Below are 15,676 nucleotides of genomic sequence, written 5' to 3' on the forward strand. Positions count from 1 at the left end.
GACTGATGGGGACATAAGACTGGGGTAGAGCGAGAGATGGAGAAAGAGAAAGGTGCCTGTGTCGAGTCAGCAGCAGAGAAAATGAAACAAAGGGGCCTCCTGGGATAACCACACACTACTTCCTCACAAAGAACACACAGAGGGTGTGTGAAATGACATAGGCATAGCAGCCTCACTAGCTCAGTAGCTAGCGCATGAGACTCTTAATCTCAGGGTTGTGGGTTCGGGCCCCATGTTGGGCGTGATCCTTTTTAAAGGCTTCTCCATTTTCGGGTTTAACATTAACTCTCACCTTTTTCAGATATTTCGCGGAGGCTTAAAACTACACACACACACATCCTGCAGTTTGGGTCACGATTCCCACAGGACTCCACACAACGCAGCACTTCCCGCCCTGAGAGGCGCCGCTGGGAGCGGTCCAAGGCCGAGCCTTTCCTGCGCCCTTTCCTAGCCTGAGTTGCCCGTGCTTACAGCGAGCTCGGAGTCCGCTCCGGTCCGTCCTGTCCCCCCCCATCCTTTCAAAAAGAGGAGTTTAAGGTCTCATCCCCGCTGGTGTTATGATTAAAGTAGGTATGAAAACTACTTTATGTCAGCAGCGGGATTTGACCACAGGACTGGGAAAGATACTGCTCTTGAATGTGGCGCCTTACACCGCTCGGCCATTCCGGCAGCCTCCGGAACACGCCTCTGGAGGCTGAATGCCACCTCGCGAAACAGGGAGAGTTCACACTGTTCTCTAATGGACATTTAAGTATGTGCCCAGAGACAGGTTGAGAGGACAGATGCATGTATGTACCAGAGTGAGCTCCAGAGAGACTGATGGGGACATAAGACTGGGGTAGAGCGAGAGATGGAGAAAGAGAAAGGTGCCTGTGTCGAGTCAGCAGCAGAGAAAATGAAACAAAGGGGCCTCCTGGAATAACCGCACACTACTTCCTCACAAAGAACACACAGAGGGTGTGTGAAATGACATAGGCACAGCAGCCCGGCTCGCTCAGTCGGTAGAGCATGAGACTCTTAATCTCAGGGTCGTGGGTTCGAGCCACATGTTGGGTGTGATGCTTTTTAAAGGCTTCTCCATTTTCGGGTTTAACATTAACTCTCACCTTTTTCAGATATTGTGCTGAGGCTTAAAACTACACACACACATCCTGCAGTTTGCCTCACGATTCCCACAGTACTCCACACAACGCAGCACTTCCCGCCCTGAGAGGCGCCACTGGGAGCGGTCCAAGGCCGAGCCTTTCCTGCGCCCTTTCCTAGCCTGAGTTGCCCGTGCTTACAGCGAGCTCGGAGTCCGCTCCGGTCCGTCCTGTCCCCCCCCATCCTTTCAAAAAGAGGAGTTTAAGGTCTCATCCCCGCTGGTGTTATGATTAAAGTAGGTATGAAAACTATTTTATGTCAGCAGTGGGATTTGACCACAGGACTGGGGAAGATACTGCTCTTCAATGTGGCCCCTTACACCGCTCGGCCATTCCGGCAGCCTGCGGAACACGGCTCTGGAGGCTGACTGCCACCTCGCGACACAGGGAGAGTTCACACTGTTCTCTACTGGACATTTAAGTATATGCCCAGAGACAGGTTGAGAGGAAAGATGCATGTATGTACCAGAGTGAGCTCCAGAGAGACTGATGGGGACATAAGACTGGGGTAGAGCGAGAGATGGAGAAAGAGAAAGGTGCCTGTGTCGAGTCAGCAGCAGAGAAAATGAAACAAAGGGGCCTCCTGGAATAACCACACACTACTTCCTCACAAAGAACACACAGAGGGTGTGTGAAATGACATAGGCACAGCAGCCCGGCTAGCTCAGTCGGTAGAGCATGAGACTCTTAATCTCAGGGTCGTGGGTTCGAGCCCCATGTTGGGTGTGATGCTTTTTAAAGGCTTCTCCATTTTCGGGTTTAACATTAACTCTCACCTTTTTCAGATATTTTGCTGAGGCTTAAAACTACACACACACATCCTGCAGTTTGCCTCACGATTCCCACAGTACTCCACACAACGCAGCACTTCCCGCCCTGAGAGGCGCCGCTGGGAGCGGTCCAAGGCCGAGCCTTTCCTGCGCCCTTTCCTAGCCTGAGTTGCCCGTGCTTACAGCGAGCTCGGAGTCCGCTCCGGTCTGTCCTGTCCCCCCCATCCTTTCAAAAAGAGGAGTTTAAGGTCTCATCCCCGCTGGTGTTATGATTAAAGTAGGTATGAAAACTATTTTATGTCAGCAGTGGGATTTGACCACAGGACTGGGGAAGATACTGCTCTTCAATGTGGCCCCTTACACCGCTCGGCCATTCCGGCAGCCTGCGGAACACGGCTCTGGAGGCTGACTGCCACCTCGCGACACAGGGAGAGTTCACACTGTTCTCTACTGGACATTTAAGTATATGCCCAGAGACAGGTTGAGAGGAAAGATGCATGTATGTACCAGAGTGAGCTCCAGAGAGACTGATGGGGACATAAGACTGGGGTAGAGCGAGAGATGGAGAAAGAGAAAGGTGCCTGTGTCGAGTCAGCAGCAGAGAAAATGAAACAAAGGGGCCTCCTGGGATAACCACACACTACTTCCTCACAAAGAACACACAGAGGGTGTGTGAAATGACATAGGCACAGCAGCCTCACTAGCTCAGTCGCTAGCGCACGAGACTCTTAATCTCAGGGTCGTGGGTTTGGGCCCCATGTTGGGCGTGATGCTTTTTAAAGGCTTCTCCATTTTCGGGTTTAACATTAACTCTCACCTTTTTCAGATATTTCGCTGAGGCTTAAAACTACACACACACACATCCTGCAGTTTGGGTCACGATTCCCACAGGACTCCACACAACGCAGCACTTCCCGCCCTGAGAGGCGCCGCTGGGAGCGGTCCAAGGCCGAGCCTTTCCTGCGCCCTTTCCTAGCCTGAGTTGCCCGTGCTTACAGCGAGCTCGGAGTCCGCTCCGGTCCGTCCTGTCCCCCCCATCCTTTCAAAAAGAGGAGTTTAAGGTCTCATCCCCGCTGGTGTTATGATTAAAGTAGGTATGAAAACTACTTTATGTCAGCAGCGGGATTTTACCACAGGACTGGGAAAGATACTGCTCTTGAATGTGGCGCCTTACACCACTCGGCCATTCCGGCAGCCTCCGGAACACGCCTCTGGAGGCTGAATGCCACCTCGCGACACAGGGAGAGTTCACACTGTTCTATAGTGGACATTTAAGCATGTGCCCAGAGACAGGTTGAGAGGACAGATGCATGTATGTACCAGAGTGATCTCCAGAAAGACTGATGGGGACATAAAACTGGGGTAAAGCGAGAGATGGAGAAAGAGAAAGGTGCCTGTGTCGAGTCAGCAGCAGAGAAAATGAAACAAAGGGGCCTCCTGGGATAACCACACACTACTGCCTCACAAAGAACACGCAGAGGGTGTGAGAAATGACATAGGTACAGCAGCCTGGGTAGCTCAGTCGCTAGAGCATGAGACTCTTAAACTCAGGGTTGTGGTTTCAAGCCCCACGTTGGGTGTGATGCTTTTTAAAGGCTTCTCCATTTTCGGGTTTAACATTAACTCTCACCTTTTTCAGATATTTCGCTGAGGCTTAAAACTACACACACACACATCCTGCAGTTTGCCTCACAATTCCCACAGGACTCCACACAACGCAGCACTTCCCACCCGGAGAGGCGCCGCTGGGAGCGGTCCTAGGCCGAACCTTTCCTGCGCCCTTTCCTAGCCTGAGCCGCCCGTGCTTACAGCGAGCTCGGAGTCCGCTCCGGTCCGTCCTGTCCACCCCCATCCTTTCAAAAAGAGGAGTTTTACGGTCTCATCCCCGCTGGTGTTATGATTAAAGTAGGTATGAAAACTACTTTATGTCGGCAGCGGGATTTGATCACAGGAGTGGGGAAGATACTGCCCTTGAATGTGGCACCTTACAATGCTCAGCCATTCTGGCAGCCTCTGGAAAACGTCTCTGGAGGCTGACTGCCACCTCGCGAAACAGGGAGAGTTCACACTGTTCTCTACTGGACATTTAAGTATGTGCCAAGAGACAGGTTGAGAGGACAGATGCATGTATGTACCAGATTGAGCTCCAGAGAGACTGATGAGGACATAAGACTGGGGTAGAGCCAGAGATGGAGAAAGAGAAAGGTGCCTGTGTCGAGTCAGCAGCAGAGTAAATGAAACAAAGGGGCCTCCTGGGATAACCACACACTACTTCCTCACAAAGAACACACAGAGGGTGTGTGAAACAACATAGGCACAGCATCCCGGCTAGCTCAGTCGGTAGAGCATGAGACTTTTAATCTCAGGGTTGTGGGTTCGAGCCTCACGTTGGGCGTGATGCTTTTTAAAGGCTTCTCCCTTTTCGGGTTTAACATTAACTCTCACCTTTTTCAGATATTTTGCTGAGGCTTAAAACTACACACACACACACACATCCTGCAGTTTGCCTCACGATTCCCACAGGACTCCACACAACGCAGCACTTCCCGCCATGGGTGGCGCCGCTGGGAGCGGTCCTAGGCCGAGCCTTTCCTGCGCCCTTTCCTAGCCTGAGCCGCCTGTGCTTACAGCGAGCTCGGAGTCCGCTTCGGTCCGTCCTGTCCCCCCCCATCCTTTCAAAAAGAGGAGTTTAAGGTCTCATCCCCGCTGGTGTTATGATTAAAGTAGGTATGAAAACTACTTTATGTCAGCAGCGGGATTTGACCACAGGACTGGGGAAGATACTGCTTTTGAATGTGGCGCCTTACACCGCTCGGCCATTACGGCAGCCTGCGGAACACAGCTCTGGAGGCTGACTGCCACCTCGCGAAACAGGGAGAGTTCACACTGTTCTCTACTGGACATTTAAGTATGTGCCCAGAGACAGGTTGAGAGGACAGATGCATGTATGTACCAGAGTGAGCTCCAGAGAGACTGATGGGGACATAAGACTGGGGTAGAGCGAGAGATGGAGAAAGAGAAAGGTGCCTGTGTCGAGTCAGCAGCAGAGAAAATGAAACAAAGGGTCCTCCTGGGATAACCACACACTACTTCCTCACAAAGAACACACAGAGGGTGTGTGAAACGACATAGGCACAGCAACCTGACAAGCTCAGTCGGTAGAGCATGAGACTCTTAATCTCAGGGTCGTGGGTTCGGGCCCCATGTTGGGCGTGATGCTTTTTAAAGGCTTCTCCATTTTCGGATTTAACATTAACTCTCACCTTTTTCAGATATTTCGCTGAGGCTTAAAACTACACACACAAGCATCCTGCAGTTTGGGTCACGATTCCCACAGGACTCCATACAACGCAGCACTTCCCGCCCTGAGAGGCGCCGCTGGGAGTGGTCCAAGGCCGAGCCTTTCCTGCGCCCTTTCCTAGCCTGAGTTGCCCGTGCTTACAGCGAGCTCGGAGTCCGCTCCGGTCCGTCCTGTCCCCCCCCATCCTTTCAAAAAGAGGAGTTTAAGGTCTCATCCCCGCTGGTGTTATGATTAAAGTAGGTATGAAAACTATTTTATGTCAGCAGTGGGATTTGACCACAGGACTGGGGAAGATACTGCTCTTCAATGTGGCACCTTACACCGCTCGGCCATTCCGGCAGCCTGCGGAACACGGCTCTGGAGGCTGACTGCCACCTCGCCACACAGGGAGAGTTCACACTGTTCTCTACAGGACATTTAAGTATATGCCCAGAGACAGGTTGAGAGGAAAGATGCATGTATGTACCAGAGTGAGCTCCAGAGAGACTGATGGGGACATAAGACTGGGGTAGAGCGAGAGATGGAGAAAGAGAAAGGTGCCTGTGTCGAGTCAGCAGCAGAGAAAATGAAACAAAGGGGCCTCCTGAGATAACCACACACTACTTCCTCACAAACAACACACAGAGGGTGTGTGAAATAACATAGGCACAGCAGCCTTACTAGCTCAGTCGCTAGTGCATGAGACTCTTAATCTCAGGGTTGTGGGTTCGGGCCCCATGTTGGGCGTGATGCTTTTTAAAGGCTTCTCCATTTTCGGGTTTAACATTAACTCTCACCTTTTTCAGATATTTCGCTGAGGCTTAAAACTACACACACACACATCCTGCAGTTTGGGTCACGATTCCCACAGGACTCCACACCACGCAGCACTTCCCGCCCTGAGAGGCGCCGCTGGGAGCGGTCCAAGGCCGAGCCTTTCCTGCGCCCTTTCCTAGCCTGAATTGCCCGTGCTTACAGCGAGCTCGGAGTCCGCTCCGGTCCGTCCTGTCCCCCCATCCTTTCAAAAAGAGGAGATTAAGGTCTCATCCCCGCTGGTGTTATGATTAAAGTAGGTATGAAAACTCCTTTATGTCAGCAGCGGGATTTGACCACAGGACTGGGAAAGATACTGCTCTTGAATGTGGCGCCTTACACCGCTCGGCCATTCCGGCAGCCTCCGGAACACACCTCTGGAGGCTGAATGCCACCTCGCGACACAGGGAGAGTTCACACTGTTCTATACTGGACATTTAAGCATGTGCCCAGAGACAGGTTGAGAGGACAGATGCATGTATGTACCAGAGTGATCTCCAGAAAGACTGATGGGGACATAAAACTGGGGTAAAGCGAGAGATGGAGAAAGAGAAAGGTGCCTGTGTCGAGTCAGCAGCAGAGAAAATGAAACAAAGGGGCCTCCTGGGATAACCACACACTACTGCCTCACAAAGAACACGCAGAGGGTGTGTGAAATGACATAGGCACAGCAGCCTGGGTAGCTCAGTCGCTAGAGCATGAGACTCTTAAACTCAGGGTTGTATTTTCGAGCCCCACGTTGGGCGTGATGCTTTTTAAAGGCTTCTCCATTTTCGGGTTTAACATTAACTCTCACCGTTTTCAGATATTTCGCTGAGGCTTAAAACTACACACACACACACACACATCCTGCAGTTTGCCTCACAATTCCCACAGGACTCCACACAACACAGCACTTCCCACCCTGAGAGGCGCCGCTGGGAGCGGTCTTAGGCCGAGCCTTTCCTGCGCCCTTTCCTAGCCTGAGCCGCCCGTGCTTACAGCGAGCTCGGAGTCCGCTCCGGTCCGTCCTGTCCACCCCCATCCTTTCAAAAAGAGGAGTTTTACGGTCTCATCCCCGCTGGTGTTATGATTAAAGTAGGTATGAAAACTACTTTATGTCAGCAGCGGGATTTGATCACAGGAGTGGGGAAGATACTGCTCTTGAATGTGGCACCTTACAACGCTCAGCCATTCCGGCAGCCTCTGGAAAACGTCTCTGGAGGCTGACTGCCACCTCGCGAAACAGGGAGAGTTCACACTGTTCTCTACTGGACATTTAAGTATGTGCCAAGAGACAGGTTGAGAGGACAGATGCATGTATGTACCAGATTGAGCTCCAGAGAGACTGATGAGGACATAAGACTGGGGCAGAGCGAGAGATGGAGAAAGAGAAAGGTGCCTGTGTTGAGTCAGCAGCATGGGAAAATGAAACAAAGGGGCCTCCTGGGATAACCACACACTACTTCCTCACAAAGAACACACAGAGGGTGTGTGAAACAACATAGGCACAGCAGCCTGGGTAGCTCAGTCGCTAGAGCATGAGACTTTTAATCTCAGGGTCGTGGGTTCGAGCTTCACGTTGGACGTGATGCTTTTTAAAGGCTTCTCCCTTTTCGGGTTTAACATTAACTCTCACCTTTTTCAGATATTTTGCTGAGGCTTAAAACTACACACACACACACACATCCTGCAGTTTGCCTCACGATTCCCACAGGACTCCACACAACGCAGCACTTCCCGCCCTGGGAGGCGCCGCTGGGAGCGGTCCTATGCCGAGCCTTTCCTGCGCCCTTTCCTAGCCTGAGCCGCCAGTGCTTACAGCGAGCTCGGAGTCCGCTCCGGTCCGTCCTGTCCCCCCCCATCCTTTCAAAAAGAGGAGTTTAAAGTCTCATCCCCGCTGGGGTTATGATTAAAGTAGGTATGAAAACTACTTTATGTCAGCAGCGGGATTTGATCACAGGACTGGGGAAGATACTGCTCTTGAATGTGGCGCCTTACACCGCTCGGCCATTATGGCAGCCTGCGGAACATAGCTCTGGAGGCTGACTGCCACCTCGCGACACAGGGAGAGTTCACACTGTTCTCTACTGGACATTTAAGTATATGCCCAGAGACAGGTTGAGAGGAAAGATGCATGTATGTACCAGAGTGAGCTCCAGAGAGACTGATGGGGACATAAGACTGGGGTAGAGCGAGAGATGGAGAAAGAGAAAGGTGCCTGTGTCGAGTCAGCAGCAGAGAAAATGAAACAAAGGGGCCTCCTGGGATAACCACACACTACTTCCTCACAAAGAACACACAGAGGGTGTGTGAAATGATATAGGCACAGCAGCCCGACAAGCTCAGTCGGTAGAGCATGAGATTCTTAATCTCAGGGTCGTGGGTTCGGGCCCCATGTTGGGCGTGATGCTTTTTAAAGGCTTCTCCATTTTCGGGTTTAACATTAACTCTCACCTTTTTCAGATATTTTGCTGAGGCTTAAAACTACACACACACACATCCTGCAGTTTGCCTCACGATTCCCACAGTACTCCACACAACGCAGCACTTCCCGCCATGGGTGGCGCCGCTGGGAGCGGTCCTATGCCGAGTCTTTCCTGCGCCCTTTCCTATCCTGAGCCGCCTGTGCTTACAGCGAGCTCGGAGTCCGCTCCGGTCCGTCCTGTCCCCCCCCATCCTTTTAAAAAGAGGAGTTTAAGGTCTCATCCCCGCTGGTGTTATGATTAAAGTAGGTATGAAAACTACTTTATGTCAGCAGCGGGATTTGACCACAGGACTGGGGAAGATACTGCTTTTGAATGTGGCGCCTTACACCGCTCGGCCATTCCGGCAGCCTGCGGAACACGGCTCTGGAGGCTGACTGCCACCTCGCGACACAGGGAGAGTTCACACTGTTCTCTACTGGACATTTAAGTATGTGCCCAGAGACAGGTTGAGAGGACAGATGCATGTATGTACCAGAGTGAGCTCCAGAGAGACTGATGGGGACATAAGACTGGGGTAGAGCGAGAGATGGAGAAAGAGAAAGGTGCCTGTGTCGAGTCAGCAGCAAAGAAAATGAAACAAAGGGGCCTCCTGGGATAACCACACACTACATCCTCACAAAGAACACACAGAGGGTGTATGAAATGACATAGGCACAGCATCCTGGCTAGCTCAGTCGGTAGAGCATGAGACTCTTAATCTCAGGGTCGTGGGTTCAAGCCCCACGTTGGGCATGATACTTTTTAAAGGCTTCTCCATTTTCGGGTTTAACATTAACTCTCACCTTTTTCAGATATTTTGCTGAGACTTAAAACTACACACACACACACATCCTGCAGTTTGCCTCACGATTCCCACAGGACTCCACACAACGCAGCACTTCCCGCCCTGGGAGGCGCCGCTGGGAGTGGTCCTATGCCGAGCCTTTCCTGCGCCCTTTCCTAGCCTGAGTCGCCCATGCTTACAGCGAGCTCGGAGTCCGCTCCGGTCCGTCCTGTCCCCCCCATCCTTTCAAAAAGAGGAGTTTAAGGTCTCATCCCCGCTGGTGTTATGATTAAAGTAGGTATGAAAACTACTTTATGTCAGCAGCGGGATTTGATCACAGGACTGAGGAAGATACTGCTCTTGAATGTGGCGCCTTACACCGCTCGGCCATTCTGGCCGCCTCTGTAACACAGCTCTGGAGGCTGACTGCCACCTCGTGAAACAGGGAGAGTTCACAATCTTCTCTACTGGACATTTAAGTATGTGCCCAGAGACAGGTTGAGAGGACGGATGCATGTATGTACCAGAGTGAGCTCCAGAGAGACTGATGGGGACATAAGACTGGGGTAGAGCGAGAGATGGAGAAAGAGAAAGGTGCCTGTGTCGAGTCAGCAGCAGAGAAAATGAAACAAAGGGGCCTCCTGGGATAACCACACACTACTTCCTCACAAAGAACACACAGAGGGTGTGTGAAATGACATAGGCACAGCAGCCCGACAAGCTCAGTCGGTAGAGCATGAGACTCTTAATCTCAGGGTCGTGGTTTTGGGCCCCACGTTGGGCGTGATGCTTTTTAAAGGCTTCTCCATTTTCGGGTTTAACATTAACTCTCACCTTTTTCAGATATTTCGCTGAGGCTTAAAACTACACACACACACATCCTGCAGTTTGCCTCACGAATTCCACAGGACTCCACACAACGCAGCACTTCCCGCCCTGAGAGGCGCCGCTGGGAGCGGTCCTAGGCCGAGCCTTTCCTGCGCCCTTTCCTAGCCTGAGCCGCCCGTGCTTACAGCGAGCTCGGAGTCTGCTCCGGTCCGTCCTGTCCCCCCCATTTTTTCAAAAAGAGGAGTTTAAGGTCTCATCCCCGCTGGTGTTATGATTAAAGTAGGTATGAAAACTACTTTATGTCGGCAGCGGGATTTGATCACAGAACTGGGGAAGATACTGCTCTTGAATGTGGCACCTTACACCGCTCGGCCATTCCGGCAGCCTCCGGAACACGGCTCTCGAGGCTGACTGCCACCTCGCAAAACAGGGAGAGTTCACACTCTTCTCTACTGGACATTTAAGCATGTGCCCAGAGACAGGTTGAAAGGACAGATGCATGTATGTACCAGAGTGAGCTCCAGAGAGACTGATGAGGACATAAGACTGGGGTAGAGCGAGAGATGGAGAAAGAGAAAGGTGCCTGTGTCGAGTCAGCAGCAGAGAAAATGAAACAAAGGGGCCTCCTGGGAAAACCACACACTACTTCTTCACAAAGAACACACAGAGGGTGTGTGAAATGACATATGTACAGCAGCCCGGCTAGCTCAGTCGGTAGAGCATGAGACTCTTAACCTCAGGGTCGTGGGTTCAAGCACACGTTGGGCGTGATGCTTTTTAAAGGCTTCTCCATTGTCGGGTATAACATTAACTCTCACCTTTTTCAGATATTTCGGTGAGGCTTAAAACTACACACACACACACATCCTGCAGTTTGCCTCACAATTCCCACAGGACTCCACACAACGCAGCACTTCCCGCCCTGGGAGGTGCCGCTGGGAGCGGTCCTAGGCCGAGCCTTTCCTGCGCCCTTTCCTAGCCTGAGCCGCCCGCGCTTACAGCGAGCTCGGAGTCCTCTCCGGTCCGTCCTGTCCCCCCCCCCCCCCCCATCCTATCAAAATGAGGAGTTTTACGGTCTCATCCCTGCTGGTGTTATGATTAAAGTAGGTATGAAAACTACTTTATGTCTGCAGCGGGAATTGATCACAGTACTGGGGAAGATACTGCTCTTGAATGTGGCACCTTACACCGCTCAGCCATTCCGGCAACCTCCGGAAAACGGCTCTGGAGGCTGACTGCCACCTCGCGAAACAGGGATAGTTCACACTCTTCTCTACTGGACATTTAAGCAAGTGCCCAGAGACAGGTTGAGAGGACAGATGCATGTATATACCAGAGTGAGCTCCAGAGAGACTGATGGGGACATAAGACTGGGGTAGAGCGAGAGATGGAGAAAGAGAAAGGTGCCTGTGTCGAGTCAGCAGCAGAGAAAATGAAACAAAGGGGCCTCTTGGGATAACCACACACTACTTCCTCACAAAGAACACACAGAGGGTGTGTGAAATAACGTAGGTACAGCACCCCGGCTAGCTCAGTCGGTAGAGCATGAGACTCTTTATCTCAGGGTCGTGGGTTTGAGCCCCACGTTGGGTGTAGTGCTTTTTAAAGGCTTCTCCATTTTCGGGTTTAACATTAACTCTCACCTTTTTCAGATATTTAGCTGAGGCTTAAAACTACACACACACACACACACACATCCTGCAGTTTGCCTCACGATTCCCACAGGACTACACACAACGCAGCACTTCCCGCCCTGGGAAGCGCCGCTGAGAGTGGTCCTAGGCCGAGCCTTTCCTGCGCCCTTTCCTAGCCTGAGCCGCCCGTGTTTACAGCGAGCTCGGAGTCCGCTCCGGTCCGTCCTGTCCCCCCCCCCCCATCCTATCAAAATGAGGAGTTTTACGGTCTCATCCCCGCTGGTGTTATGATTAAAGTAGGTATGAAAACTACTTTATGTCTGCAGCGGGATTTGATCACAGGATTGGGGAAGATACTGCTCTTGAATGTGACACCTTACACTGCTCAGCCATTCAGGCAGCCTCCGGAAAACAGCTCTGGAGGCTGACTGCCACCTCGCGAAACAGGGAGAGTTCACACTGTTCTCTACTGGACATTTAAGTATCTGCCCAGAGACAGGTTGAGAGGACAGATGCATGTATGTACCAGAGCGAGCTCCAGAGAGACTGATGAGGACATAAGACTGGGGTAGAGCGAGAGATGGAGAAAGAGAAAGGTGCCTGTGTCGAGTCAGCAGCAGAGAAAATGAAACAAAGGGGCCTCCTGGGATAACCACACACTACTTCCTCACAAAGAACACACAGAGGGTGTGTGAAATGACATAGGCACAACAGCCCGGCTAGCTCAGTCGGTAGAGCATGAGACTCTTAATCTCAGGGTCGTGGGTTCGAGCCCCACGTTGGGCGTGATCCTTTTTTAAAGGCTTCTCCATTTTCGGATTTAACATTAACTCTCACCTTTTTCAGATATTTCGCTGAGGCTTAAAACTACACACACACACATCCTGCAGTTTGCCTCACGATTCCCACAGGACTCCACACAACGCAGCACTTCCCGCCCTGGGAGGCGCCGCTGGGAGCGCTCCTAGGCCAAGCCTTTCCTGCGCCCTTTCCTAGCCTGAGCCGCCCGTGCTTACAGCGAGCTCGGAGTCCGCTCCGGTCCGTCCTGTTCCCCCCCCATCCTTTCAAAAAGAGGAGTTTAAGGTCTCATCCCCGCTGGTGTTATGATTAAAGTAGGTATGAAAACTACTTTACTTCGGCAGCAGGATTTGATCTCGGGACTGGGGAAGATACTGCTCTTGAATGTGGCGCCTTACACAGCTCGGCCATTCCGGCAGCCTCCAGGACATGGCTCTGGAGGCTGACTGCCACCTCGCGAAACAGGGAGAGTTCACACTGTTCTCTACTGGACATTGAAGCATGTGCCCAGAGACAGTTTGAAAGGACAGATGCATGTATGTACCAGAGTGAGCTCCAGAAAGACTGATGGGGACATAAGACTGGGGTAGAGCGAGAGATGGAGAAAGAGAAAGGTGCCTGTGTCGAGTCAGCAGCAGAGAAAATGAAACAAAGGGGCCTCCTGGGATAACCACACACTACTTCCTAACAAAGAACACACAGACGGTGTGTGAAATGACATAGGCACAGCAGCCTGGCTAGCTCGGTCGGTAGAGCATGAGACTCTTAATCTCAGGGTTGTTGGTTCGAGCCCCAAGTTGGGCGTGATAATTTTTAAAGGCTTCTCCATGTTTCGGGTTTAACATTAACTCTCACCTTTTTCAGATATTTCGCTGAGGATTAAAACTACACACACACACATCCTGCAGTTTGCCTCACGATTCCCACAGGACTCCACACAACGCAGCACTTCCCGCCCTGGGAGGCGCCGCTGGGAGCGGTCCTAGGCCGAGCCTTTCCTGCGCCCTTTCCTAGCCTGAGCCGCCCGTGCTTACAGCGAGCTCGGAGTCCGCTCCGGTCCGTCCTGTCAACCCCCATCCTTTCAAAAAGAGGAGTTTTACGGTCTCATCCCCGCTGGTGTTATGATTAAAGTAGGTATGAAAACAACTTTATGTCGGTAGCTGGATTTGATCACAGGACTGGAGAAGATACCGCTCTTGAATGTGGCACCTTACACCGCTCAGCCATTCCGGCAGCCTCCGGAAAAGAGCTCTGGAGGCTGACTGCCACCTCGCGAAACAGGGAGAGTTCACACTGTTCTCTACTGGACATTTAAGTATGTGCCCAGAGACAGGTTGAGAGGACAGATGCATGTATGTACCAGAGTGAGCTCCAGAGAGACTGATGAGGACATAAGACTGGGGTAGAGCGAGAGATGGAGAAAGAGAAAGGTGCCTGTGTCGAGTCAGCAGCAGAGAAAATGAAACAAAGGGGCCTCCTGGGATAACCACACACTACTTCCTCACAAAGAACACACAGAGGGTGTGTGAAATGACATAGGCACAGCAGCCCGGCTACCTCAGTTGGTAGAGCATGAGACTCTTAATCTCAGGGTCGTGGGTTCGAGCCCCACGTTGGGCGTGATGCTTTTTAAAGGCTTCTCCATTTTCGGGTTTAACATACACTCTCCTTTTTCAGATATTTCGCTGAGGCTTAAAACTACACACACACACATCCTGCAGTTTGCCTCACGATTCCCAAAGGACTCCACACAACGCAGCACTTCCCGCCCTGGGAGGCGCCGCTGGGAGCGGTCCTAGGCCGAGCCTTTCCAGCGCCCTTTCCTAGCCTGAGCCGCCCGTTCTTACAGCGAGCTCGGAGTCCGCTCCGGTCCGTCCTGTCCCCACCCCCATCCTTTCAAAAAGAGGAGTTTAAGGTCTCATCCCTGCTGGTGTTATGATAAAAGTAGGTATGAAAACTACTTTATGTCGGCAGCGGGATTTGATCACAGGACTGGGGAAAATACTGATCTTGAATGTGGCGCCATACACTGCTCAGTCATTCCGGCAGCCTCCGGAACACGGCTCTAGAGGCTGACTGCCACCTCGCGAAACAGGGAGAGTTCACACTGTTCTCTACTGGACATTTAAGTATGTGCCCAGAGACAGGTTGAGAGGACAGATGCATGTATGTACCAGAGTGAGCTTCAGAGAGACTGATGAGGACATAAGACTGGGGTAGAGCGAGAGATGGAGAAAGAGAAAGGTACCTGTGTCGAGTCAGCAGCAGAGAAAATGAAACAAAGGGGCCTTCTGGGATAACCACACACTACTTCCTCACAGAGAACACACAGAGGGTGTGTGAAATTATAGGCACAGCAGCCCGGCTAGCTCATCCTGTAGAGCATGAGACTCTTAATCTCAGGCTTGTGGGTTCGAGCCCCACGTTGGCCGTGATGCCTTTTTAAAGGCTTCTCCATTTTCGGGTTTAACATTAACTCTCACCTTTTTCAGATATTTCGCTGAGGCTTAAAACTACACACACACACGCACACATCCTGCAGTTTGCCTCACGATTCCCACTGGACTCCACACAACGAACAATTTCCCACCCTGGGAGGCGCCGCTGGCAGCGGTCCTATGCCGAGCCTTTCCTGCGCCCTTTCCTAGCCTGAGCCGTCCGTGCTTACAGCGAGCTCGGAGTCCGCTCCAGTCCGTCCTGTCCCCCCCCATCCTTTCAAAAAGAGGAGTTTAAGGTCTCATCCCCGCTGGTGTTATGATTAAAGTAGGTATGAAAACTACTTTATGTCAGCAGCTGGATTTGACCACAGGACTGGGGAAGATACTGCTCTTGAATGTGGCACCTTACACCGCTCGTCCATTCCGGCAGCCTCCGGAACACGCCTCTGGAGGCTGACTGCCACCTCGCGAAACAGGGAGAGTTCACACTGTTCTCTACTGGACATTTAAGCATGTGCCCAGAGACAGGTTGAGAGGACAGATGCATGTATGTACCAGAGTGAGCTCCAGAAAGACTGATGGGGACATAAGACTGGGGTAGAGCGAGAGATGGAGAAAGAGAAAGGTGCCTGTGTCGAGTCAGCAGCAGAGAAAATGAAACAAAGGGGCCTCCTGGGATAACCACACACTACTGCCTCACAAAGAACACACAGAGGGTGTGTAAAATAAGACAGGCACAGCA

The 15,676-nt window shown here is 51.8% G+C and overlaps 2 non-coding genes across 2 annotated transcripts; both read left to right on the forward strand.

Moving 5' to 3' along the window:
• Positions 1-4,234: 4,234 nt before the first annotated feature.
• On the forward strand, positions 4,235-4,307 carry TRNAK-UUU (transfer RNA lysine (anticodon UUU)). Its single transcript has one exon. It is a non-coding gene; the product is annotated as a tRNA-Lys (tRNA).
• An 8,104-nt stretch (positions 4,308-12,411) lies between these two features.
• TRNAK-CUU (transfer RNA lysine (anticodon CUU)) lies at positions 12,412-12,484 on the forward strand. The gene has a single exon. It is a non-coding gene; the product is annotated as a tRNA-Lys (tRNA).
• The last annotated feature ends 3,192 nt before the right edge of the window (positions 12,485-15,676 follow it).

The sequence above is a fragment of the Pleurodeles waltl genome, chromosome 6 (assembly GCF_031143425.1).
Source record: "Pleurodeles waltl isolate 20211129_DDA chromosome 6, aPleWal1.hap1.20221129, whole genome shotgun sequence".
NCBI classification, from domain to species: domain Eukaryota; kingdom Metazoa; phylum Chordata; class Amphibia; order Caudata; family Salamandridae; genus Pleurodeles; species Pleurodeles waltl.